A 25,684-nucleotide genomic window follows, 5' to 3' on the forward strand; every position below is an offset into this window, starting at 1 on the left:
ACTGCCTGCTGGAGAGCAAGCTGTGGCCCCACAAGCTGACACCAAGAAAGAACGAAGCTCATACTCACTGTCAGCTGATAGGCTTTCCCTCTCAAAACCAAGGCAAGGTCTGGGTCTTCCTCACCCACTCTGGTGACATGTCTTCTCCTTTGAGACTTGCCTTGAGGTTCCTTTTCAACTGATTTCATCAAGATTAACACCAGCGTGGAACCCAGTTACAATGCTCCTACACTCCATGGTTGCTTCCCTCTCCTGTGAGAGTTTAGACTTCTGGACAGCAAACCAGTATTTATACTGGCTATAGAGAGGCACCAGAGTCTGAGTCTGAACTCTAACTCTAGCGATGGCTAGTGGGGGACGAGCTGGTGAGTTACTTAATTTCCCTAAACCCCAGTCTCCCCGGCTGGAAAATGTAGATAATGATAATAGTGATGTCTGTCTCTCTAAGAGATGTTACCTGTGCAGGTTAAACGAAAATAGGTACTTAAGGTGTTTAGAACAGTGCCTGACACATAGCAGGACTCAATGAGGAGTAACAATTAACATTATTATTTAGGAAATGTACACAAGTTCTGGAGTATTCCATAACTGACCAACTCAGACATGGCAGCGTCAAGATCTAGAAATCAGACAAATAGCTTCTAATTTTGGGTGAGCCTCTAAGCCTCAATTTTGTCCCCTTAAAAGAATGTTCCGTAAAGTAAAACGAGACTGTTGTGAGAATTTAATAAAACGGTGCATCCCATGTTTAATTACATACAACTATTAATACATATTCCAATTTTCAGATTCAACGTGCCTTTGCTCTGTCAAGACTCAGTGTATCCGTGTTCCCTGAGGCCTTCTGATTTGGGGATTTTCCTCTCCCTCCCCACTCAGTGTCACAGAAGCCCTCTCCCAGCAGCTCCAGACACTGTGGAAGTTTATTTAAACTTCTGATTTACACACTGGCTGTCCTCCCCCACTCTTCAAAGCCCTGAGCCTAATTGGAATGCAAATGTCTCCCCTGGTAGCTGAGCATTGCTTCTGTCACCAGGGGAAGGCCCTTGGCCATCCAGGGCAGGACGGTAGGCAAAGAAGACCCCACCCGCGGGCTCTCCATCTTTGTGGGGAGAAATGGTGATGATGTATGAGACAGTGATGTCTTTGGAGTCTGAGAAGGACATGACAGACGGGATAATATGGGAGGAAAATACTGTCTTCGTAATGGAGACTGATGGCTTTTGCTTGTCTTCCTGGCATTGTTAGGGCTGCCGCTGAGCCAGGCCTTCTTCATTTGGTGGCAGGTTGGGTATGTCATCCACGCTGCCCTCAGTCGTAGTCTTCCACCAAGGGGCGGGGGTGGGAGAAACAAACAGAGGGGGTTTGTGGGGGCTTTGAGTGCGGGCCTCAACCCCCCTTGGCTTTGACATGCGTGTCAAGAGTGACAGGCCTCTCTTGATCTGTTCATAATTGCTAGCTTTTGTGGTTTTTGGCTTCCACACTAAGTCTTCTCTGCCCCCCAAGCCCCCAATAAAAAACATCTATGTTATACTAGAAACTCTCTAAAATTTAAAAAAAAAAAAGAGCTCCCAGATCCTTTACCTCACAACTCCTACTCCCCCTTCAGGCCCCTACTTGGCCGCAGGAAAGAAACCCTAAAACTAGAGTAGGAATGTCATCTTTAGAAATCATCCTTTGGAGCAGTTTTATTAATTTCGCTTCTCTGTGGTTACCACATATTTGGGGAAGACAATTGGTTTCACAGATCTGTGTGGGAGGCTGAAGATTTGGCTCTGAGGCGGGGAGAAAACCTGCAGCAAGAGCAGGCTCGCTAATTGACACACAGCAAAGATGTTCCTTAAGGAAACTTTTCTCTTCGTGCCTGCTTTTTTTTTTAATTTAATTTTTAATTTTTAAGTTAATTGTCTTTTTTAAAAGAGAGGCTCTATTTTTATTTTCCCTCCACCCATCCATTTCCCACCCCAATTCCCACCCCACGATTTCCACTTCAGAAGTTAAAGGGAAGGCTGAACCAAATATTGAATTGTAATTTTGGCTTCAAAATCTCTGTCAATGGCTACCAATGTGTCCAAGGCCAGGGCTCCAACAGAAATGAGCCCTGGCTGGGGCGCCTGGGTGTCTCAGTGGGTTAAGTGCCTGGCTCTTGATCTAAACTCAGGTCTTGATCTCAAGGTCATGAGTTCAAGCCTCGAAGTTGGGCTCCATGCTGGATATGGAGCCTACTTAAAAAAAAAAGAGAGAGAGAGAAAGAAAGGAAAAAAAAAAAAAAAGAAAGAAAGAAAGAAATGAGCCCTTGTTGCCTAGGCTTTTAGCTCTGACGCCTCCGGCTTAGGCGTCTGTGGTCTGAGCATGGTCTCAGCAAGCTAAGGAGAAGCCGGTGATTCTGGTCGGTTCGTGAGCACTCTCGTATCTGGGAGAAGCCAGCTCACAGCTATGGAGGGCCCTGCTACAGGACCTCCCTAGCATGTTTTTAAGGGAGACAGACTGTACTATTGCATGCTTTTTGAGACGTCAGCTTGAATGGCTACATCATCCAGATAGAAATCAGTACTGATTCTAAATAAATAATAGGCCAAGCTGAAAAAAAAAAAATCTCAATCGTTCGATCTGTGGGTGGTGGTGGGTGAGCAGCTGCTGTTTTAGAACTTTGAATGTGGGTCCCTAGGCATTAGCTTTATTTAAAATAGAGTAGTAGCACTTCACACTCTCTGAAAAGTTAATAGCCCACCTTAAAGGAGACGGTAGCCCCGCAGCATTTCTACATGACTAATGATACTGCCCTTGTGGGAGGAGCCGTACATGGCACTTTAGAGAACTCAGAGAAGACAGGGTTCCTCCCCAGCACCTTCCGTGATGACTCGAGACGGGTAAGAGATTGATCAGCACATGTTTGGGAACCTGATGTGAAAGAGACAGGAGTGGGGACAGGGACTTAAGTCTTGAGCCAAACATGCAAGAAATCCCTCAGCTCCTTACGTGGGTGTGGTTGAAAGCAGCCGGAGTCACTTTTCCCTTCCCTCTGTTCTTTCATCTGCTCTGTCCTCTACTCCTTCGTGCAGGGCAATCAGGTCCAAAGTGAGACAGGAGGCGCTGGTCCCCACCGTCACGGTTCTGCCTCGAAGTTTCCCTGACTGGCCTGAAAATGAGTGGCGAGGCTGCGTTGGTCATGAGTGTGAGTCCCAAAGAACCGGCTCCGAGAAGTTATGGGAAGGGAGGGAGGCGCCTGCAGAGTCCGGTGTGGGTGGGAGGCCCATCCAAGCTCAGACGATGACAAGAAAACTGCTGTGGGGCTCTCATCTAGAGGCTCCTGGGGTGAGGATCTGAATCTGAGCTCTGCTGTTTTGTGACCTTGGCTGAGATCAAAACTCCCCCCGGAAAAAGGGGAGTTACAGCATATCAGCCTGCCAAAGAGGGGTATTATTTCAAACACTGAAGTATTACATTAAAAAAAAAAAAGTAAGACCCAGGGGAAGGAAGGAAAAAGGGGGCTGTGAGTGGAGAGGAAGTGACACGTTTCATGAAATCGGAGCTTTTTAAGGTTGTTTTGGGCACAGTGTCAAGAGGAAGTGCTGGTTATTAAGACAAACAATTGCTAATCTAATCTCTATCAAGAGACATATTTACGTTCAAGCACACTTTTTCTTTTTTTGACTCTTCTGGATTCTGGATTTTCAATTGAACGCTGGAATATGAGTGTAAATCCGATGGAAGCAAAACAGTTTACGGAAGCACCGCTTCTGATTTCCGCTACATGTATGAGGTTGGAGAAGATTGATCAGCAATCCAGAATGATCTAAATTTTTTGGACTTCTGCCTAAAGCCCCCTTTCCTAATTAACTAATTAATCTTCCTTTAACTAACACTTCCTCCTCTGAAGGCTTCCCATACCCCTGCTCTTGTCAGCCTGTCCTCCCCTGGGCTCGGAGGCCCCTCGGGCACATGTACATCGTGACCACATCGTGCCCCGATGGACCGGACTGGGTCTTGTCTCCTTGCTCTCCTGTGCTGGCTTCTCGGAGACTGAAAACTCGTGGCCCATGTTAGCTGCAATAAACTTTAGGCCAATGTTGAATGTCCAGGGGATAGAGACAAATAAGGATCCTCCCCCTGTTAGTTTTGTATTGCCGTGTAACAAATTACCACAAAGCAAGCGGCTTAAAACAACACACGCTTCTTAACACAGTTTAATGCACTGACATGGTTTCCACGCATCAGGAGTCTGAGCACAGCTCGGGGGGCCTCTCAGCCCAAGGTCTCAGAAGGGCTGCAACCAGGCCTTGACCTGGGGGCTCTGAGGATGATCGTTTCCAGGTTCATTGAAGTGGTTATTTAGAATTCATTGCTTGTAGCCGAATGACTGAGGGTCCCTGCTTCTTCCTGGCTGTCGGCTGGAAACCAGCCTCAGCTCCTAGAAGCCACCAGCACTTCACAACTCGGATGTTTGCCGTGAAGACAAGGCTGACAGGGGAACTTTCTCGCTGCAATCCGCTGGGATAGAATCCACATAACGTAATGTAATCAAAGGGCTGACATCTCATCACCTTTGCCTCCTCTACTAGTTAAAAGCAATTCCCAGGTCTTGCCTGCACTGAGGGGCGGGGATTATTCAGGGGCATAAACCAAAGGGGGCAAGCTTAGGGTACGTCTGCCTCGATATACATAACGGATTCCACCAGTACAATAACTTCCACTCCAAAAAACAAAAACAAAAACAAAAAAATAGTTGTTCCTTTTCTTTGAGGCTTGCAGGAGAAGAGCTTAATATTTCTAGCCCATGCTCTATTATCTGAATCAGTTCCTATGTTTTGTGGTTGCTTGTTCAGAAAATAAGTACGGCGATCTGATGTTTATCAAATCATGTGCTATGTAAAAGTCCTCGTGTTACTTACTCAACTATTGGTTCTCAGCTCAAAATTCACCCTTCTATAGTCTCTGTGATGCTGGGACTCTGCAAATTACTTCTCCTTTGTTAGCTGGCTTCCTGTTGGTTCTTCCAGTAGGGGGCAGGAGGGAAGGAGCAGAGGAGAGGACACCTGTTCCTTCCTATGTGGCTGGTCATGCCAGCATCACTGCTTCACCCAGCAGGGCTAGTTGGTTCTGGGTGGGCTTCTTCCAGCATGTCTAGAGTCAGCCTCACTGCACCCCTCACAGAGCAGCACGAGCTGGGCAGCGCTCCCTTCATGGAGCTCTGAGCCCCAGTTCTATGGGACCTTTCTCTAAGCTTATAGGTTCTGAGGGCCCCATTCTTTTCTCTTTGTCCTCCTTGGTGGTGGTGGCAACTCTTACCTTGGTGTCAGTTCATTTTGCTTTGTCAGTCCTCCAGCATGTATTTAACCAAATCCCTACATTATCTTCTCTCTGTTAAAATACCTAGTATGGTTCATTTTTCTGACCGACCTGACAGATACAGGATTATAATTTTCATCCAAGTTGCCAAGAAATTATAGGGTTTCAATAACTGCTGTTGGAGTTTTAGACACCAGAGGAACTGACATTTAGCAAACAGTTGAAACCCATCTTCTGGTTTCCAAGTTGATGCTTTTAGAATATTGGGCCCATAGTTGACTTTGCCAGCCTGTGTTAGGCTTCCTGACTAACTAGTAATAGATATAAATAGGCTCACAGGGGGTGATTCATTTACTCCCCAAATTATAGTGAATCATGACTGAAGAGACTTCAGCCCCTGAGAAGCCCAAACTTAGAAATCAGGAAAGCTATTTGTGTGAAGTTATGGAATAGACTCATATCCCCATTTCACAGATGACGAAACAGAGTCATTTCTATTCAAGGCCTTCTTGCCAGTAGAAGGCTTCGAGTCAGACCCTAGAGCTACAGATATCCTCTCACCTGGACCCGGGACTGGTTCTTCTTCCTGGGTTCCCTAACTTTTTTAATGGCATCCATACCCAAGTTCAAAATGTGAATTCCTGAAAGCTGACTGCAGCCATCCTTCCTGGAACTGGGCCTGCCAGTCTTCCTCCAGAACGTCTCCTTCATTTGTATTCTACAGTCTCTGCGTTTCCTTAGCCCTCGTTAACCTCCTGCCCAGGGAATTAACATAGCCTTTTGATCAGTCTCTTTGCTGTTATGTATTTGGTCCACTGCTAACAGAAAAACATATCTCACATATAACTCAGAATATTACTTCTCTCCTCAGAAACCTTTGGTGGCTCCCTATGGCCTATAAGGTAACACTCAAATATCTCAGCAGGGAAGGTGAAACTTCCTTCAAAATTTGATCTCGACCTTTGTTCCCAGCCTTACCTCCCCGCCCCCCATTTCTCCCTGTTATGTGTCCTTCATGCCAGCCAGACCTGTCCACAGCCTCTAGAACCTGGCCTATGCTCCTGTGTAGGAGCCGGTCCTTCCTCCAGCTGTAGTTCACACACCCCCTTCGTGTGGACTCCTCCTCCCTGACATCATCTCCCCCCCAAAGACCTTCTGACATTCCACTTCCTCCACACAGCCTTCCTTGATTCTCCTAACTGAATAATTTCTTCTTTCTACTTTCTGCAATGAGCAGGTAAGACACATGTGGGTGGACGAGAGCTACAGGAGTTGGACGGCTAACACCTGATGATGGCCGTTCTGTTCCCCGGCATTGTATGTACCCTTGACCGGCATCACCTCCTCTAACCCTCATGGAGAGCCTATGAGATACCAACTTCCATTTTTATTTTCGACGAAGCCAACTTAGTAAGGTTGCATAAATTGTTCAAGATCTCATAGCTCATTTGCTGTCTTATGTAAATTGTTTGTATTCTCTCTTACTTATCCTCTGAATGGATAGCTCCTTGAGAACAGGGAGGATTCCTGGTTCAGTTATGACTCCCTGTTCTAAGTCTATGGAGTATCCTGTGTGTGGTGGGCAATAAATCACCAATTTGCTGAAAAGTCTTAGAATTCACAGCTTTTGCCACCAAATTGCTTTGTCATATTCTTTGGTGCAGAATTTTATTTTATTTTTTTGGTTCTGGTTCAAGCATACACCTATGTTCTGTGTAATGTAAGTTGAGATAGGGGACAAAAAAGGAGTGTTTCTGAGAAATTTGGAATAATTGGTTCCTGTTTTCCTTCTGCTATAATTTGAGACATGGTCTTTATTTGACAGGGGTTCCTGAAGTCTCTGCTTTAAGAAGTTACAAGCAAATTCAGGAGTGCTTTCAATTTGTAAAGAAACTGCTCATTGTGCAGAGAATCCTTCCGAGTGTCTGCTAGTGATCACTTTGTTTTCCAAGTTTGCATTTTTGCTTCTTGGCATGTATTTTTAAAGCAGGGCATTGCCTGATACACAATGAGGGAGGCGTCTCCTTTTGGAAAAACTGAATGTAGCTGGGTTGGGGTGGGAATTATTCAAAAGCTACTCAAATGACTTATTAAACAAAAAGTCAGGAGCATAGATTCAAGGTCACGAGTTAGAACCTTGAGGTCAAGAAGGAGCTTGATTCTCTTGGAAATAATAAGGCTGACCTTTTGGGAGGGCCGCTGTGGGGAGATGGCTGTGCAGATAACTCCTCGAGACTCACATGAAGAGGGACACATTTTTGGTAAATGCATTCAGTTGCCTTTTACTCTGATTTCAGAGCTCTGAGTGCTGTGGGAACCACTCCTGGATTTGAGATGGATTTCAAAGAACCAAGGGCTCCTTATGCAGCCCCACATCCGGGTGGCCATTTCGTATTCTTGTGAGGGGCCCAGGGAACAGAGATGGAAGTGTCTGAGGTGCGGGGGAGGAGGGAGGAAGTTCAGGAAAGAGGCTAGGGTAACCAGACTGCTTGTCAAACAAGTGGAGGAGGCGTGGGGGGGATGGGCATTCAGCATTCTCTTTCTCTTTTCTGGGCACCTTGTCCAGGAGCCACTCCTCTGACCCTTGATGAAGGACGGTCGCTACAATAAAGTATCCCCACTTTGTACAGACAGGCACCGTGCATGAGCTGCCCCTGGTGGGACCAGCGTTTGAAGGATTTCCTGCACTGAGTATGAAGTCCTGTTGCTCTCTCCACACTGATCTGGCTTTGGTGAGGGCTGTTCTGGGTCATGGATAGGGCAGGGATAACTGGCCACTGTGGGACTGTGCCCTCCTTGAAAGTGTGACTGTGGTGGATGCCTTGATTGGCCCCAGCCCACCGGGCTGCATGTGCACAGACTTTTGAACTTGCGCGAGCAACCTCTTCAGCCTGCCCCCCCCAGCTGTTTAGGCTGGGGCCTGCAGAAGCCAGGGATGTGGATCTGCTGGCCAACACTGGCAAGGACACCTGCGCCCTTCTGTTGCTGGCTCCAAGGACAGGCCAGGCAGCCCAACCCCCTATGCACTGTGGTTCAAAGGACGCTGAAAGGGGGGGGCAACCATATCATTTACCATAAACATGGGTCACTTCAGAGAGTGAAAAGGGGCACTAATTAAGAATTATGTTGGGGTCACAAGCAAAACCTGGAGTTCTCTCTGGGACCCCCGGAATCACTGTACTGAAAGGTACCTCGGCTTCAATTCAATTTAACATTTCTTAAGCGTCCCTGCACCAGGCGTCATCCCCTTCCGTAATTGGACACAGACATGTCGAGAAGTAATGCCAGGAGAGAGGGTTAAGTGCATCATGGAAGCAGGAGCAAACAAAAAGGCAACAGAAGGAGGGCGAGGTTACTCTCCAGGGCAGGGGAGGGGAGGGGAGGGTATATAGGGAAGACATCAAAAGCAAGGAGTTTTGAAAGACATGTTTCAGAGACGTAGCGATGGCAGAAGGGATTTCTAGAAAGGAAGAACAAGTGCAAAGTCACGCATACTGGGAAGCACATAGCACATGTGAAGGACTATAAGAAGCGGGAGAGCAGTGTGTGACAGAGGAGAGCCAGGGACAAAGCTAGACAGACGCCGGGCCATGCCGGGCAGCTTGAATGGGCTTACAGCAGGGCTGGCAACTGAGGCCTGGGGGCCGCATCTAGGCTGCCCCTTGTTTTTGTCGGTCGAGTTTTATTGGACTACAACCGAGCTCATTCATCATGTCCCGTGTATGGCTGCTTTCACACTACAGCAGCCGACATGGCCCAGCAACCTAAAACATCTGCTCTGTCTTTACAGGGAGTTTGGCGACCCCTCACTAAGAATCACAGTGGACCACTGAAGGACTTCAAGAAATAATGTAAGCATATTTCTGAGAAAGACCTCGTGGGGGAGGTGGGGGGATGGATGGGTGGGGGAAGAAAGGCGAGAGGCCACCGTGATAGACTTTTAGTCATACAATCCACCTTACTGAGGACCCACCAGATGCCAGACATGGTGCTAGGTGGGGAATTCAGAGGTGAGGACACCATCCACTCCTCATGCCCATCAGAAGCCAGACGAGAAAAGGTGAGGAACTGGACCAAGGCAATAGAAATGGCGATGGGTAAGAGAGGGAGAACCAGAGAGAGGTTTCGAGGGCTGGAGCAAGAGATTTTAGGGGTGTAGGTTTGGGATGAGCTGGTTGGTGGTGCCCTTTTCTGAAATGGGGACACCCGGGAGAAGCAGCTTTACTTCCACTTAGCTCCCCTGGCTTCCTTGAACTCACTACATTTGTCCTATTGGATCAAGTTCTTAGGAGCTTTCTAAAGGCATAGATGTTTTCACTGGGTTCAGATTTATCTGATACTGACGCCTGAACAGGAACCACTTGAACAGAATGTACACCATCCTAATTCATTGTCCCCTAGAAAAGAGCTAAGCCCTGACCAGATTTGGAGGAAGAAATCCTGCACCGGCCCTTGGGAGATCTGTGCTATGGTGCTTGCCCGAGCCAGCAGGTGGAAGGGACTGACTTCCTTCTGCTGGTAACACCAGTACCAGATTGACTTCCCAGAACACTGCAGGTGCACAGGCACTGGATGAAACTCTGAGGTTGAACCACTTAGGATCCTTGCAAAACGATGGTGAACTCAAGGGCTTCAACTGAAGCCTGTTTTGTTTGAGGGGGGGTAGCTACAGAGCTGAGGGCAGGTGCATGGAAGCAACGGGGATGGTGATGCAACGGGAGACTAGCGATGACGGAAACTGTCCCCTCTTAGAGACCTGAAGGGGAAGGAAAGGTACCACCAAGCCAGTGTGAGTCATAGCCATAGAGGAAGGGCAGCATTCAGAGAGAGCTGAGGCTAGCTGGGGCTGCAAGGAATTTCAACCACTCAGGAAACTTCAACTTGTCATGGAGAGGGAAGAGAGGAGAATCAGTACTCCAACCTCTCACTCCTCCTTCCGATCCACTGGTGTGTCCCACTGGCGGAACCCAGTCGGCAGCCGCAGGGCTGGGGAGCCGGGAGAACACAGCGGGTCGCGGCCATCCTCTCGGCACAAAGAGCTGGGAGGAGAAGAGCCTTTCTCATTTCTTCTAGTTCTGCGGAACTCAGGTCTGGTCACACTTGTACTGGTGAATCGTTAGTAGCACTGTTGAAATATGTGGACAAACGCATCATTATTTAGCGAAATAAATACTGCTCATCTATTTCTGTAAATAGTCCTGGCACGCCTAGCAGGTGCCAGGTGCTTTACCGAGTCGCAGACAGAGATGGCTAGAGACCTCGCAGGGACGGTGTTATAGGGGGCATCCTCGCACGTAACACTCTGTGCGTATTTCAGAGGCACGGAGCGCTGGAGGTGTGCTCCTGCCCAGGGGCACTCCCAGCATGCGCTCTGACAGACCTGACAGATCGGCTTTCTGCAAGGCCCGATGTGGACTCCCTGGCTGTTTGCACGTGTGCACTCCACCACACCAGCTCCCTGGTCACCGGTGAGGTTAAGCACTTTTTTTCATATTTTGATCAGTCCCTTGAAATGTTTCTTTGGTGAAATGCAGCGGTTTAGAGTTTAGTGCTTGAAACCAAGCTGCTGTGGGGATTCAAACCCTGTCTTTGCGTCTTCTTGGCTGAGGGCCTTCAGGCAAGTTATTTACCCCCCCCCCCATTCTTCGTGTGTGAAGTAAAGATAATGATGTTATCTACCCCTTGGGGTTTCAGAGATTATTAAGTGTCTTGCACATAGTGAGCTTGATGTAAAAACTCGCTGTCGTGATATTTGGCCCCATCTTTTGCCCATTTTTCCTCCCAGTGATACTGAAGCGTGACCAGGGCGAAGGACCACCAGGTAGAAGACAGCCCGTTTCTGTAGCTCTTGTCCTATTTCTGAAATTAAGAAATTTCTGCCATCCCTGTAGCAGCCCTGCACTGACGTGGTAACACTTCACTCTGCCACCCGGACTGTAGCCAAGGGTGTGTTGAGAGCGGCCAGAGGGTCATCTGAGGCTGTTGGTTCTGGTGTCTGGGGTCCTGCGTCATGGGCATTGAACCGAGATTCTCCCAGAGGCGGTTTTGCGCCCCGGGTAAGGACAGCGAGCTCCCGCGCGCTCACTGCTCTGGGGGAGCCCAGAGGCCTTTTCTCAGGCGGCCACCAGATGGAACCTCTCAGAGCTCAGGATCTGCAGGAGGCCAGGTGCTCTGCACGCTCGCTTGCAGCGGCTGAGGGCTGTGGTTGTGGCTGCCTGAGCTATTGCTGCCTTTGGGGAGATCACACGCCCACAAGGGGAATGCCTCAAGTCGCTGAAAAAAAAAATTGCTGGAGGAAGAGAAGAGCGGCTTCCTTTATAGGCCAGTCTCACAGTTACGCAACTCTGACTGTACAGTTTCAGATTTTCCGTACAAATGAAGGTCACCTGAAGAGAGGCTGAAAAGTTTGTCTCAGAGTCACAGGAAAGTTCAAAGGTGTGAGTGTGTGTGAGCTGGAGCAGAGATGAATGTGGGTGGAGAGTCCTACGGTGAGACTGAGGCTTGCACAGGCCACGGAGGGAAGCCACCCGCCAGCCACCAGCACAGCCAGCACGGGCACCGGCGCCCCTCTCCTCACGGATGCCAGCTATGCGCCAGGAGGGGTCCCATGTGCTGGCTTGAATTCTCATAATTACACAGCAAGGAACCTATCATCTCCATTTCAATGATGAGGAAAATAAAGTTCAAAACATTTAACCGTCATGACCAAGATCCATTGGCTGGGAAGTGGCAAGCCACATTTTGAAAACAGATCTTTCTGGGGTTAGAGTTGATGTTCTTCCCATTGCCCAGTGCATAGGGTTGCAGAATTTAGAAGTGGAAGGGCCTTTTTATTTATTTGTATTATTTATTTATTTTACTGAGAGAGATAGAGTGGTAGAGAGTGTGTGTGGGTGAGGGTGGGGGGCAGAGGGAGAGAGAATCTTAAGCAGACTCCTCACTGAGCGTGAAGCCTGACTCAGGACTCCAGCTCACAACCCTGAGATCATGACTTGAGTGGAAATCAAGACTTGGTTGCTTAACCGACTGAGCCACCCAGGTGCCTCCAGAAGTGGAAGCTCATGATTCCTCTGTGCCTGAGATCACAGAGTTAGTTAGCGGCAACACTGGAACTGGAATCTTCTCTCTTCTTATACAAGTACTTTTTTCCAGCAGATGAGTTGATTTCATAAAAGTCCTGGCTAAAAAAAAAAGTGGTCAATGAATAAGCCCCATGTAATTGCTGGGAGCCAGCTGGGGAAGCCGGCAAGAGGTTACAGGTTGTAGATTGAGATTTTGGTTCTACTGCTTCCTAGCTGTATGCGCAAGTCACGTAATTTACATGAGCCTCAGTCTGTCGTCTGTAAAATGGCAATAATAATAACACTGAAATAAAAATAATGAAAAATGAGTTGATGTAAGGTGTATGACATATAGCAAGTCCTTAAATTATCTCTAGAAGGACAATTTTGAAATAATGTTGGATCCAAGATTTTTTTTAACTCAAGGCATCTTGGAAGTGGGATCTGAAAAGGTAGGGGCTATTTGTTGGAACTGGAAGCTGTGTAATGCTTAGCTCAGCACATAGGTTCTAGAATCAAGGCTGTGTGCAAATATTGACACCATTACTGGTTAGTTGTGTGACCTCAGGCAAGTCACCTAACCTCTCTATGCCTCAGTTACTCATCTGTGATCGGGAGTCATCAAGATATTTATCTCATTAAGGCTGTGCACAGGTTAAATAAGACAATGCAGGAAAAGCACAGGCATGGTGTCTTGAGGCAGTGGGTCCCCAGCAAATGTTAGTTATCATTGTAAAAATCAGGTAACCTAGGATCCGACAGTAGAACTAATACCATAGAGTCATAATAAATACATAAGCAGAAAGATCTGCTCTGTGGATTCAGAATACATTTTGTAAAATAGTAACTGACTGTACTGTCTATACATAATTTGATTTGGGGGTCAACTCCAATACCATTGATGTAATTTGGCAGTCATTTTTAACTGGCTTTTAAAAAATAAGTGATGGTTTGTCCGAAGGTGCACAAAAGGGAGACTTGCACTCTACATACACACTAATGATGGGATAGGAATCATTACTTTTCTAGAGGACAATTGAACAATGTATGAAAAATCATAACAATGTGTCTGTTATTTGAGCCATATGCTTTGGCTTCAGTCAAGAAAATAGATAAGGATGTCCACAAAGATTCATTCATTTATTTTTTCAAAGACCCTAAGTACTTACTGCATGCCCTTGCTCTGCTCTGGGGATAGCATAGTGAAAGATGGAGTCACAGATGCTGCCCTCATGAAACTAATAATCTAATAGGGAAGATTGCCATTAGACAAAGAATTACATGACCAATTAGTGAATCTCAAATGTGTCTAGTGCAACAAAGGAGCTGAGTAGGGTCCATGAGCCCAAACAACCAAGGGACCTGATCTGGTCCAGACAGTCTTGGAAGGCTTCCTGAAGAAGCTGCATTTCGGCCAAGACTTGAGAGCCTATAAGTGGAGAGTGAGGAGGAGCGCTCCAAGCAGATGAGGCGCCATGTGCCAAAGCCATGTCCCCTCCCGCTACAGAGTGTTGAGGGATTTGGAGGAGGCTCTGAGGAGCCTGTTCGGAAGGCTTTGACCATAAGGGTGTCCATTACAGAATTACTTCCAAGAGTGCAAGGCTGAAAAACCAAACAAAACCCAAACCCTAAATGTCTAACAATAAGGACTGGTTAAATAAGTTGTGGTACATCCATTCAAAGGAAGATAGCAGCTCTATACCACTTCCCGTAGCATAGGAGACTATTTTAATGATAAAGAAAGAAATGCGCTATACACTGTTTTATGAACAAAAGTTACAAAACTATCTGCACTGTATAATTCTGTTTTCATTAAAGGGGAATAGTGTGTGTAGGCATAAAGAAGTCCGGGGGCACATTTGCTAACATGTTAACAGTAGTTATTTCCGGATGGTGAGGTAATAAGATGTTTCATGTTCTTTTGTTTATCTACACTTTATGGTGACCACATATACACATATACACACACACTGTGTGACTATGTTACTTTTGTGACAAAAACCATCTTTTTTGAAGGATATGCTGGGCTGGCCCTTCAATATAGTGGTGAAGTATACAGGGCCCTGGAGCTGGCAGTCTCAACCTTGGGACCCCAGGTACGTTTTTGTGAGCCCAACCTGCCTTTATGCAGAATGTGGTTGTCGTGTGGATTAAACAATGCAATGCCTAGAAAGTGTTTAGCACAGAGTCTAGCCCATTAGTAAGAGCTTGACAGTGTTGGCCAGTAATACTAAAAAGAAATCCAGCTGATGCTCACAAACGCCCTCTAGAAGTGCTTCATTAGGCTGCTTGGGTTTGCATTTAGGATGGTGTTAGGGGAAGGAGGTCCCATTTTACAATCGTGGTTGCCCATGTTGTGCCTGTGTGGATAGCAGGGAGGGGTGAGGAAGAGTACCCAGAAATAGACTGGGGGCAGAGCAGACCAAAGGTTTCCATAGCAAACCATGACACTGGCAGATTCTCTCCATAGCCCACACCCAATTCCCTTCTCCCCTCTCTCCACTCCTACCCTTTCCTCTCACATTCCTCCTACCGTCTCTCTCCTATAGTCTCTGCTGAGCTGTACATTCTTCTGAGGCCAGAGACCATGCATTAGGCAGGCTGAACATCAGTCTCCCTGTAGCATGCACCTGTTGCTGTGTTGTGTGCATCTCCTGCCCTTGGCTGTTATGAGCAGCGAGACCTGTTAGAGACACCCCTGGGGTGCAACATTAGATGGGAGTGGTAGCAGGGAAATGGAAGGGATAGACAGAGGCAAGAGTTATTTCCAGGGAAAATAAAAGATCTTGGTGAAGAATGATAAGAACACAAACTTTAGAGTCAAACAGACCTGAGTTTGAATCCCAGCTCTATTTTTTAAAACTACTTTTAGCTCTACTTTCTAATTTCAGGCAAATGCTTTAACTCCTCTTAGCCTCTGTTCTCTCACTTAAAAATGGAGAGAGTATTGTTTATGTCCTTGGCTGTTGTGAGGATTAAATGAGACTAGGGGGTGACGATAAGTAGCGTGGTACCTGGCATTCTATTTAGATTAGTTTTCTTTCCTCCTGGGTTCTGAGAGCATGGTTGATAGAGAGAGGAACAGTGGTGCCCTTCAGAAAACTAAGGAAGCAGCAAGCTTCCTTGGGTAAAAATGAGTTTGACTTTGGGCATGTGGACTTCGAGTGGCTGTTAAGACAACCAGCTGGAAATATTCATTGGGTAACTGAAGTGAAGGATAGACCGAAACTTCTGAGCCATCTTCATAATTTATACCCGCCGTTATGGGTGTTGACAGGAGGAGGAAAGGACTCTGAAGGAAAGAGCCAGGAAATGAAGAAAGACAACATTCAGAGTTCAAGGTTGTAGAGGGGGCAGTTTCAAAGTTTGATACCGGGTGAAGAATGAATCAAGTTGGGTGAAGATCAAAATCACCAGAACTAAGGAGATCAAGAAACGAAAACCTACACGCTTTTTGTAGGAAAAAGTTCTCAAGATCCTTGATGTAATCCATCTGGCAAAGCCAATATAAACTCCTCTGTGGCCTATATCCTCTGCGTTCTGAACATACCGGGCACATCCCCCGATCTATGCCGTTGGTTACTCGCCACCCAGGAAGCTATGGCAGGACCGTGGCGATCTTTCAAGGGTCAGTGCAGGTCCTACCACCGTGGATACTTTCTCTTCTCTCTAGCCCACCATAGTCTAACTCTCCTGCTCCTAAACTCTTAAAGCATCTCCTGACTACTGCCCTTTTGGCATTTATTCTTTATGGCTGAGATGGGAAGTGGATTTCATCCCACATGCCAATACTGGGCAGCTCCCAATGGCTGCTCAGAGAATTCTAAGTCATTTTCCAGATTCTATGGGAAGAAGCCATGGTCCATAGGCATGTCTGTCAAGAGCACTGGAATGGAGAGGGTGGCATGCATGTTGGGTATTTGCTGACCACAGTAAATGATGGTCTCAGTTTGAGTTCCCCAAAAGAAGATGCCGAGACAAAGGTTCGGGTTCATGTAGTGAATTTGGGAAACGAACCCTAGAACCCACAAATGACAAAGTGTGGAAGACGAGACAAAGAAGGGAGAGAGGTCAATAACGTGTCTGTTCAAATGTGGGCTACCACCAGTGGGGTGAGATCGTGCTGAGGGCTCTCTGGGAAACTGTGTGGTCTACCTCCGAGTCCTCCATTGGCTGAGCGTGGACTGAGGTTTGTTCCCAATGAGGTCAGAGAAAACCTCCGGAGGAGACAAGAGCAGTACAGACACCTCAGTTGAAAAGTTGCCGGAATGTGGTAAACGGTCTCTCACAGGTGCAGCCAGGTGAGTAGGGACAGGGCGTCCGCAGGTCCGTGACCGAGGCCTGGTCCTAGCTCCTGTTCACCTCCTCTCATTTCCGTTAGCTGCTGAAGGCACAGCCCCGTGAAAAGCAGGTGGCACGTTGCCTCACACCTAAAATGTGCTCAATCATTATAAAATGAATGATTGTTGTTTAGTCTACAAAGAGAGAGAAAAGGGACAGTGATGAGATTCACCAATCGGAGTTTTTCTCTTAAAGTCCAAGATGGTGCTGGCTCAATTAGCAGCTATGAAATCCAGCTGTTTGGCCAAAGCAGCAGGCTTCTAATTTATTTTTTATCACACAGGTATCACTCAGAAGGCTGGAGAGTAAGTGAGATGATATATTCCTAGGAAAACAACTTTGGGTTCTTGGGAAAAATGGGGGATGTCTTTACGAAGGCTCTTTAACGCAGATGCCCCCTCCCCAAAACGGAGCAGCACAGGTTGCCCTGGGAGGTGGTTGAAAGCACTTCTTTCAGATGGGCTACTGGGCCATCCAATCACACAACATGTACGCCTTTACATTTTAAAACTATCTTTTGTAGTTAAAAGCGCTTCTGCCTTAACTTGCCACCGGTGATGATGACAACTACGAACTAAACCAAACACAAAATGCTTTAAGAGGTGTGCGCGCCTGCAGAAATCTACCAGAACCTCCCCGCTGTGAACTGAGTTGAGTGCCTGCAAAATTACGTTCAAGCCCTGACGTGATGACCGTATTTGGAGATACGGCCTATAAGGGGGTAGCTAAGGTGAAATGACAGGGGTGGGGGTTGGGCCGATCTGATAGATCAGTGTCCTTAGAAGAAGAGACACCAGAGCTCTCTCTCTCTCTGTGTGTGCTGTGCTCTCTCTCTGTCTCTCTCGTCCCCACCCTCTCTCCCTGATCTGAGGGCGTCTCAGGGCCCCGTGTGAGCCAGGAAGAGATCCCTCACCACGGACTGATCGGCTGCGCTTTGATCTCGGAGGGAGCCTCCAGAACTGGGAGAGAGCACAGTTTCTGTTGTGTCTGCCACGCAGCCTGCGAAGTTTCCTTCCGGCCGCCGAGCTGATCCAGTCACCCTAGCCCACCTGTGCTGGTTCATGCCCGAGCCCCAGAGCTCCCGAAGTGAGTCTTCCACCGGAGGAGGGCTTTCTCATCGAAAAGCCTCACTGTGGTTCCCACCAGGGCCTTGAGGGTGAGCTTGGCCAGGAGTTCTGCCTGTCCCAGAATCGGAGAGCTGCGGGTCTCTGGCATTTCGTGCAGCGGCTGGCTCACCGCGGAAGCTCGTAAGTGCTGGCGGATGTAACCTTTGAGCATCCCGGGTCTGAACCGGACCTTTCCCATCACCTCTCCCAGGGCTTTTTATCTTCTTCAGCACTGCCTTTTCTCTCATGTCCCATAGTTTAAGGTGCTAAGAAAGGGCTTCTCAAAGCTACTTGAAGTGGCAATCTGGAATCGAAGTCCTAGTTGAAGGATCTTGGGCCAGGTTAAAGTCTTAGTTTGGGTTTGCCCCACTGAAGTTTCAAATTTACCTAGTTTATATGGGAGGCATGGGAAACACCAGTAGTGGTGGGAAGATGACAGGGAAGGAAGGCAGCCGATCAAATTGTGTTACCACGAAGGTCACCACCGTGGGCCACTGGAGCTTAATGCCCGTGGGGAACTTGGGGGATCAGGCTAGGACACGGGCCTCAGAATGAAATCCCCGCCCTGCCAACCAAGGAGCAAAGGTGCCAGGGAATGTATACACCAGCTCCTGTCGGTTACTAGTTGATGGCTACTCCTACAGGATATTTCTTTCCCAACATATCTGGCATGCCAGAACACAGCAGGCAGAAGGTCTCAGGCTAAGTCTTGGCATTTGAAAGTTGAGCTACGAGGTGCTGAAATAGTGAGGACCAAGCACACGGGGACACCCCATCGCTTTCTGCAGAAGGAAGTCTAGTACCCAGCTCATTAAATGAGTTGATTTGTACTTAGAACACGATATGGTACGTACATGCTCTGAATGTGGCAGATTATAGTGTCCATACACAGACACAGTGGGTATATATATATATTTTTAATCAAGAACCTTGCCATTCTCTTGGGACACCTGGCTCAGTTGGTTAAGCGTCATGATCTCAGGGTCCTGGGATCCAGCCCTGAACTGGGCTCCCTGCTCAGCCCGCCACCCTGCTTGCACTCTCTCTCTCCCTCTCAAATAAATAAATAAAATGTTCCCTAATAAGGGGTAGAGTTTGATTGTCCTCCTCCTGACCCAGTGGGACATTGTGACTGCTTTGATGAGCACAGGGCTGCAGCAGGGAAGCTACTGGCTTCCGTGTCTGGGTCACATGGGTCTGCCTATCTTTCTGTCTCTTTGTCTCTCTATGTATATGTATATGGACACACACACACATACACACACACACACACACACACACACACACACGCATGCACCTTGGGACCCCTGCCCTGGACTGCCACACGGGAGGGGTCACATGAAGAGACCACACAGGAACAGAGGGCTGGCCGAGGAGCCTCTGCTGTTGGAGGTGCCCTGGAGCCGGTGCCAGACGGGTGAGCAGAGCAGCCTCTGTGATGACTCAGGCCCAGCCACCCAATTCCCGCAAGCACAGGGCAGACCCTGAGCCAGATATGCCCACTGACATCCACAGGAACAGTGAGACATAATAAAGGATCATTGTTATTTTAAGATACTACGTTTTGGGAGAACTTACGTCTCCATAGAAACTGAAACAGTGCTTGATAAATAAAATAAATACAGTCTCACCTCCTCTACTCACAATCCCTCCTAAGATATGCAAAGAAACCTTCATATTCTGGATTTCATAGTCTAGCAGATGGTCATGGCCCAAGCTCGGGTTTCCTGAAAGTCAGATCCTCACCGTGTGGGTGCAGCAAGGTTTATGGAAGGCTGGGGTGTTCAGGGTAATGGACAAAGGTTAGGTTTAGTGCTGGATGGCACGTTGTGCTGATTCTTCATCCGTTTTGCTCATCTCCTATCCAGTAGCTGCCGGCTTGTCTGGTCACTTCCCTCCAGCTCCAGAAGTAGGCCCCAAATGAGCCAAGCCAGCAGGGAGTCCCAGGCTTGTGGCCATAGTGATTGGACCACACAGGTCATCACAAGCCGATCAGCAGTTGGCTTTCCCTTAGAACTGGCCAGGGATGGTGTCATCAGCACCACATCTGGGGCTTCTGCTGGGGGGTCTGGGGTATAGGAGCCTTCTTCCCCTGGGGTTCAGAGAGACACACTGCAATCCGTTTGTTACCATGAGGGAAGCCAGCTACACACCGAAGAGGCAAGATTGAAAGAGTCACAGAAATTTGTCTACAGCCTTGATCAAACTGCATCTAAAGTCAAGACTACATCTGCGTTTTCAGGTGTGGGAGCCAAGAAGTCATCTTTATTGTCTAAACCACTTGGGTGTGGACGTTCTAGCACTTGTAACCCACAGTGTCCTGATGAATTCGGGTAACAACAGCAGCCACTGACACTGGAACTCCTCTTGCGAGGCTGGAAAGAGCAGTAACATTTAATTTATACAAAGTTTCCTAACATTCCCTTTGGACATGTTTTGATAAAACCTTGCGTTTTGCCAAGGAAATAACTACCACTTTCTGGCTGCTTCTTGGATGTAAGTGTGTCTACGTCGTAGAAGCACTAGGGAAGCATCTGGTTCTGAGCTCGCTCCTAGCTTCTGGTGGCCTCAGGCATTCCTTGTCTGGGGGATGGCCATCTTCTCCCTGTCTCTTCAGATCATTTTCCCTCTCTGGGTTTTTGTCTCTGTGTCCACATTTCCCCTTTTTAAAGGATACCAGTCATATTGGAATAGGGCCCATTCTAATGACCTCATTTTAACATGATTACCTCTCTATGGACCTGATTTCCAAATAAGGTCGCATTCTGAGGTACTGGAGAATTAGAGAGTCAACATATTTTTATTGGGGGACACACTTCAACTCCTAACAGCGGGTAGAGGGAGGCGCTTGGGAGGATGTATATGGAAATGACAAGACACCCAACACAGTAACGTTTAAAAAAATACCTTACCAAACACAGTTCAGTGTTGTCTACATGTGGGAAGGCCTTGCTTCGATTTGTAGAAGGGAAGGCATGGGTTCCTGACAGAAGACACTTTCTCTGCCAAGACACAGTGATGAAGATGAAAAGAATCAGAGCCAGGTTCCTAAAACACAGAGCCTTTTTTTTTTTTCCTAGCCTAGATGTTTCCATTACAACAATTTCTGTTTTGTTGGGCAATTTTTTTTTTTTTGAGGGAATGCACACAAAGCTTTCTCATTGCATCCAACTGAATGAAATGGACGAAGCTTCTTACACAGTGTGTTCATTGTTCGGATTGGGATAATTGAAGTGTCAGGAATATTTGCTTATTGAAAACAACCCAAGAAGGCTCCGAACCCCCAGCCGGGCAGGCACCAGGAGGCATACCACATTCAGGACAGCAGTTTCGTCATGGCGTTCACAGCATGGTGTCTTCCCCGGGAAATGAATTTCACATCTGGGGCGGAGCACTGGATTAGGAGTCAGAGAGCCTTATTTCTAATTCGAATTTCGTAGTTCCCTCACCGTGTGACTGACTTCGGATACAATGTTTTAACGTCTCCAGGCTTCAGAGATAAACTGACCTGAAGAGCACGGTCTTGTCTACACAGGGGCGCTGTGTAGCTCGGAAGAGAGCATCCGTGTGAAGGTGCTCTATGAAGTGCGGAATGTTACACACGTTTATATTACTAGGGATATAAATGAATCATTTCTACTTTTGCTCCGAGGATGACGTTGAGCTAAGGAATCCTACTGGGTCAATGTTCTGGTTATTCTCCATTTTCTCCCCAAGGTCTCTGTTCATCCTTTTCTGCCCACACTTCCTTATCCTGTGGCTTCTGCTTGGGTTTGGCTGATGAGAGTGTTCTTAAGAAATGAGAAGGTGTGGGGAGAGAAAAGCTGGAGTAGGTGGTATTCCTCTTGCTCTCTGCTGGACCATCGGAGGCTGGGGCAGCAGCTGCGTGCCCGAACAGCCACCGCTCTGATTGGACAGCCCCCCCCCCCCACTGGGCTCCAGGGAATATCATTCCCTCTTCTCGTCTTCAGGTTGGGGAGGGTGGTTGATCTTTTATGATCACTGTAAGCAGTCCCTTCATGATCACTCTTCAGCCCTTTGGATGTACCATCGGATTCCCAAGGGACCCTGACTGTGGCCACGATGACCACCTTGTGGACACTAACTCAGCTGTGTCTGGGCATTCCCCAAGTTCAGCCCGTCCTTCTCTCACACCCATCCCTTCTGCTCTCAACCAGCCAGGTTCCTCAGGCCAGTTACCCTGATCTTTGGTGGGACCCACTGAATCCCCACATGGGACACAGCCTCTTTTCTCTCTTCTACTCCCTAGCCCCAGCTTCCCTGCGTCTCTTCACACCACCCAGGCTTGGGATCTTGGCTCCTTCTTAGCATCCCCGCACTGGCGTGCAAGCAGGCACCACGAACCGTTGCTTCTCTCCTTCAAACTATTTCTTGCATTCCTCTTTGCAGTATTATCATCTCGCACAGACCTCTCTGTGCTGCCTGCATTTCTGTGTCAGGATTTCCAACTGGTCTTGCTTTTTACAATGTGTCCCCAACTCAAGACAGCCCACAGACTTTTGCCACCTTAGCTGTGCTGAAACTTGGCTTTCATCGTGCACCTTCTCTGTATGAACTTCCATGGCTCGCCGCCGCCCTGGAGACGGAAGTCCTGATCTTGGCCTTCAAAGCAATGTACGGTCTGCTTCTTGGCCTATTGAGTCCCTGAAAAACCTGCTCTGCTCTCTCACTCCCTTTGGCCGCAGCAGGGGCTTTCCAGCCCCAGCCCAGTGCTCACCTCCTACTCTGCTCCTGGAGAGTGCCCCTCCCGCCTCCTCGAGTGAACACCCCCCATCTTCAGAGCTGGACTCCAAGGCTACTTGCTCTCTGAGCCTTGGCCACTGCCAGCCACGGTATAATCCCTTCCTTTGGAGTCCTGTGGGAGACCTAGACCATGTTTGCTGAACCGGACTTCAATTCCTAAGGACATTGTCTACACTGGTCATTTGAGGCTTATACCATGTTTTGGCCACATGTCCTGCATGGTAGTAGCCCCATACCATTTATCGAATGAACAAATTAATACACAGAATACATTGGCTTATTCAAACTGCTGATTCTTTTTTTTTTTTTAAGATTATTTCTTTGAGAGAGAGAGAGAAAGAGAGGACGAGGGGGGGGAAAGACAGAGGGAGAGAATCCTCAAGCTGACTCCCCGCTGAGCACAGAGCCCCCATGCAGGGCTCGATCTCAGGACCCATGAGATCATGAGCTGAGCTGAAACCAAGAGTTGGAGGCTTAACCTACTGAGCCACCCAGGCGCCACTCAAAGTGCTGATTCTTTAGGGGATGGGGCGCTTATATGTATTTTGCATATTTGTGTGTCTGTGACACTAAAGCCACACATTTACTCAGTTGGGTGTTGGGTCCAAGAACGAACAGTGGTGATGATGATGATGGTGATGGTGACGATACAATCTGAAATGGCTGCCATTTACTGGGTATCTACTAGGAGCCAGTACTTCACATACATAATCACTTTTTATGCTTATCATCAACTTACGACAAAAGTGTTGTTACTGTGTCTGTATTATCAGGGAGTGGAAGCTCAGAGCAATGAAGTAAATTGCTCTGAATCATACATCTAGTCGGGGGCAAGGCTGAGTATGAGCCCAGCCTGTTGATGCTAGAGCCTCTGGTTGGAGCAAACCCTCGGCAGAGTTTGGAAGTCTCCTGCAGGCATCCGGGGTAGCCCATGTGTAAATGTCTGTGTGGGTCGTGTCTGCCTTGTGTCCCTCCTCCTGAGGACAGGGTACTACCTTGAAGCTCTGTACCCCCCAGCGAGGCCGCAGACGGTGCCTTGCGCATCAGAGCTTGCCAATGGCTTCCCAGCTCTGACCCACTCCATGCCTGAATTGTTTCTTGCAGAAGGACGCGGCCGGGGTTGCATGACAGCTTTGAATAGGAATTCTCTTTCCACCCCTCCCATATTATAAAACCTTTCGTTTACGGAGTCACTGGTCTTTAGAGCTCTCCTCTTGATATGCCTTGGTTTTGTGTCAATTTAGCGAAGCTGCCAGTGTCTCCTAGAACCCTCCTCCCCGTCCGGTTCCAAGCTAGGTCTGGCACAAGGGGCATTTGCTTGCTGTTGGGAAGGCAGAAGGGAAGCAGCAGCAGCCCCGCAGCCTGGGGGAGAGCACCGGCGGCCCCCAGCTCAGGCTGACCTCGTGGCTCATTCTGTGGGCGCGTGGCCACCCTGGAGCCAGCGCTTCCTCCAGCTCCCCCTGCCCCACCCCCGGCTCCTCCTATGGAGTCTCGGAGCCAGCAGCTCGTGGCTGTGCCGTTCCATGGAGAAGACAGCCGCTCTGGCAGGTGCCCTGTGTTGTCCAGCTCGCCAGGCGTGAAAGGAAGCCACGGGTTCCGGCCGATGCTCCTTGCTTCCAGTGCTCCCTGTGCCTCCGGTTTGGGTTGCTTGCCCCACTTTAAGTCCCATGATCATTCCTCATTACCAGAGCTGCTGACCACAGTGAGCTCAGGTCCTCACCAGGTGCAGAGGTGACAAGCTGCCACTGACTCCCCCAGCTTCCATAGGTGGGTGAGGTCTAACCTTTATGACCAATCCCTTGTTCAGTGTCACTCAGAGCAGCCCGACTTCTCTGATCAAACCCTACTGGATCCGTCCTTCTTCTCTGGGTCCCCAGGGTACAGTGTCCTTGGCCAGGTGGCTGCCCCAAGGAAATTAATCCCAGGATTGGGGAGCCTCTCATGCCCTTTTTGATTTTCTCCCCACAAGACTGTGGTGGTGTTTCTGGAGCTAGATCAGATGTGACTCGTAGTGAAACCCAGTGTAAGAGGCCACAGAGTGACTCAAGGCTGTACCTGCCCAAGCAAACCTGAACTGAACTCAGCTCTGCTGTCACTGCTTGTGGAGTTGGGCAGCCACCCCCACCTCTTTCTGGTTGCTCTCAGACGTCACTGCCTGCCAGATGCTGTGCATGGACCTGGGCTTGTAATTGTCATGGTCAGAGGAGAGTAAGGTGTTGCCTATAACAAGTGCTCAAAGGTACCTGCCTTCATCCAGGTGTTTTAAAGTCTGAAATTTCACCATTAGAGAGTCATTCCTTTGGATGAGTGTTCCTGATGTTTGTTATAAACATGACATACACCTTTCATAAAGGGATCATCATATAGCTCTGAATTCAAATCCTACCTCTGCCCTTAAAAATAGCTGTGAGATATCAATATAATAATTATTAATCTCTTCAAGCTTCAGTTTCCTCGCCTATTAAAATGGGAATAATAATAATTAATTTGATATATGTCTTAGTCTGTTCAGGCTATTATAATAAAAATATCATTGATTGAGTGGTTTATAAACAACAGAAATTTATTCTCACATTCTAGAGGCAGGGAAGTTCAAGATCAAGCTCCCGGAAAGTTCCGTGGCTGGTGAAGACCTGCTTCCTGATTCATGGATGGCCATCATCCAATATGCCCTCACATGGTGGAAGGGGCAAGGAACCTCTCTAGGGGCCCCTTTAGAAAGGCACTAATCCCATTCATGAGGGCTCCCTTCCTATCACCTAATGTCCTCCCAGAAACCCCACCTCCTGACACCATCACAATGGGGATTTGGATTTCGACATATGAATTTGGGGGGACACAAATGTGCAAGTCCATCATAGTACCCACGCTACCAAATGTGAAAGTCCCTGGCACAATGCCTGGCACATAGTCACTGTTGAGTAAATGCAGCATTTACGCCTGATTTCCTTTCCTTGAACTGAGTGATGCGTTGAAATTTGTCACTGGGGCCCTGGGTGTGCACCATCATTCCTGTACTCTCATCACAGCTGGGGTCTAGCAGGTGAGTGCATGAGGTTTTGCTGTGAATGTGTGTACACGGGCTTGATGGGGTAAGAGGGGGAAGGAGATAGACAGACGGAG

General features: G+C 48.1%; 1 long non-coding RNA gene across 5 annotated transcripts; it reads left to right on the top strand.

Annotated features, from left to right (window-relative positions):
- The first annotated feature begins 2,252 nt into the window (after positions 1–2,252).
- LOC103667752 lies at positions 2,253–25,684 on the top strand. Of its 5 annotated transcripts, none has more exons than XR_005833279.1 (7): positions 2,253–3,175; positions 9,080–9,140; positions 10,607–10,757; positions 14,367–14,446; positions 17,215–17,341; positions 17,690–17,938; positions 25,142–25,684. It is a non-coding gene; the product is annotated as an uncharacterized LOC103667752 (long non-coding RNA). The 5 variants fall into 5 exon arrangements; XR_005833278.1 differs by having other exon boundaries at positions 2,253–2,870; positions 3,063–3,175; positions 17,215–17,938; XR_569849.2 differs by having other exon boundaries at positions 17,215–17,938.

Source organism: Ursus maritimus, unplaced genomic scaffold, assembly GCF_017311325.1.
Source record: "Ursus maritimus isolate PB19 unplaced genomic scaffold, ASM1731132v1 scaffold_7, whole genome shotgun sequence".
Taxonomy (NCBI): Eukaryota; Metazoa; Chordata; class Mammalia; order Carnivora; family Ursidae; genus Ursus; species Ursus maritimus.